Below are 2,294 nucleotides of genomic sequence, written 5' to 3' on the forward strand. Positions count from 1 at the left end.
TTTTTTTTAAAAAAAAAGGTATCAAGCTCTTAAAAAATCACCCGTTATGATCAGAACGTCGAGCTGAGTTGATTTATCCATGTCCGTCTGTCCGTCTGTCTGTCTGTTTGTATGCAATCTAGTCTCTCAGTTTTCGAGATATCCGGATCAAATTTGGTAGGTGGGTGTATTTTGATAATGTATTAATCATTTGTCGGAACCGGAAGAATCGGACCACTATAACATATAGCTCCCATACAACTGATTGTTCAGATATGAGATTTTTCGTTATAACTTCTCCATTTACGCAGCTACGAACATGAAATTTCGCAGCACTTGCACCCATTATCAACAAAATGCTTACAGTGAAAATTACAAAGATCGGGTCACTATAACCTATAGCTCCCATACAACTGATTGTTCAGATATGGGATTTTTCGTTGTAACTTCTCCATTTATGCAGCTACGAACATGAAATTTTGCAGTACTTGCACCCATTATCAACAGAATACTTACAGTGAAAATTACAAAGATCGGGTCACTATAACCTATAGACCCCATACAACTGATTGTTCAGATATAAAATTTTTCGTTATAACTCCTCCATTTATATCGCTAGAAACATGAAATTCCGCACTGTTTTCAATAGTTATCAACAGAAAACTTACAGTGAAAATTAAAAAGATCGGGTAACTATAACCTATAGCTCCCATACAACTGATTGTTCAGATATGAGATTTTTCGTTATAATTCATCCATTTATGTAGCTAGGACCATGAAATTTCGCGCTGTTTTTAGTCATTATCAACAGAAGACTTACAGTGAAAATAACAAAGGTCGGGTCACTATAACCTGCAGACCCCATACAACTGATTGTTCAGATATGAGGTCTTTTATCATAACTCCTCCATTTATGCAGCTAGGAACATGAAATTTCGCACCACTTTCACTCATTATTTACAGAATACTTACAGTGAAAATAACAAGGATCGGATGACTACAACATATATCTTCCATACATCTGATTGTTCAGATATGGGATTTTACGGTAAAACTCCTTTATTTGAATAGCTAAAACCGATAAATTTCGTAAGATATTTTATAGATAATAATACAAAGTCTACTGGGACAATCATCAAAATCTATGCTGTATAAGCTTTATCTCCTATAGCACTGATTGTTCAGATACCAGTTTTTGCCATATATCTCCTTTATGTAGGAAACTAAACCCAATAAATTGTGTTACCGGTTTACATACCGATCACATAGCAGTGAAAATCACTTAGATTGGTGCCATATAAAGTATATCTTCCATACCTCTGATTGTTTAGATGCGATTTTTTATATAAGTAGGTAACTCCTCTATCGATGTATGCAGATGTATTCAAAAGCAGTAATCTGTCAAAGTAAAATTTGCAGATGTTCATGAAAGGTATGAAGCCTTCGGCATAGCCGAAGACAGCGCTGCTCTTACTTGTTTTGTAATAGTATTGCCCCAACCGCTACCAATATATATCTCTATTATGAGGCAAATCGAAACATAAATACGATTTTTACTAACAACTCGACCCCAGAGCCACCTGATGAGCATTTTTTTCCCTTCACATTACCAATACATATTTTGAATGTTAGCCAGATCAGATCATAAATATGATTTTTTGTAATAACTCGACTCTGGCGCCACCTGGCGTTTTAATTTGTGAACACAAACTATATAGGGGCCCACAAAAACACATACACAGATTTTATTAAAGCCATTTCGGTCGGTTAGGAGGAGTTCAGTCGCAAACATACATACCGAAGAATCATATTCGTATTTACTGATAGGGAAACGTTTTAATATGTTTGGAAAGCGCCACGCCCCTTTTCGTATAGCCCCTATTTTTCTCCATAAGTATGGGATTGAATTAAAAACCTCCTGATAACGAAAACCTGATATGCGGTATTAAAAATTCGATTTGTATGGGAAATGCCACGCTCCCTTGATATATCGAAATTATTATCAGCCTGTAACCAAACGGTGTCCAAAATATCGGTACCGCCGTTGCCGAGATCACCTGTTATAAAAAGATAGGACTTCTCATTATATAATTTTCTTATAGGTAATAATCAAATATAAAAAGCCAATGTCCGCTTGTTTTGCGGCGCCTTAAAACTCGTTTTGATTCTGTTCTATGTATATCTATAATACATGTACCACCTGTCAGAAAAAAAGTAGCCTATATGTTAATCCACGGATGTGTTAAGCACATCGGACCAAAAATACGTTTTTTTTTTCGAATAGATCGGTCCCTGGTCCCCCAACGGAGAAAAGG

This window comes from Rhagoletis pomonella, unplaced genomic scaffold (assembly GCF_013731165.1).
Source record: "Rhagoletis pomonella isolate Grant_MI unplaced genomic scaffold, Rhpom_1.0 Rhpom_scaffold_00004, whole genome shotgun sequence".
NCBI lineage: Eukaryota > Metazoa > Arthropoda > Insecta > Diptera > Tephritidae > Rhagoletis > Rhagoletis pomonella.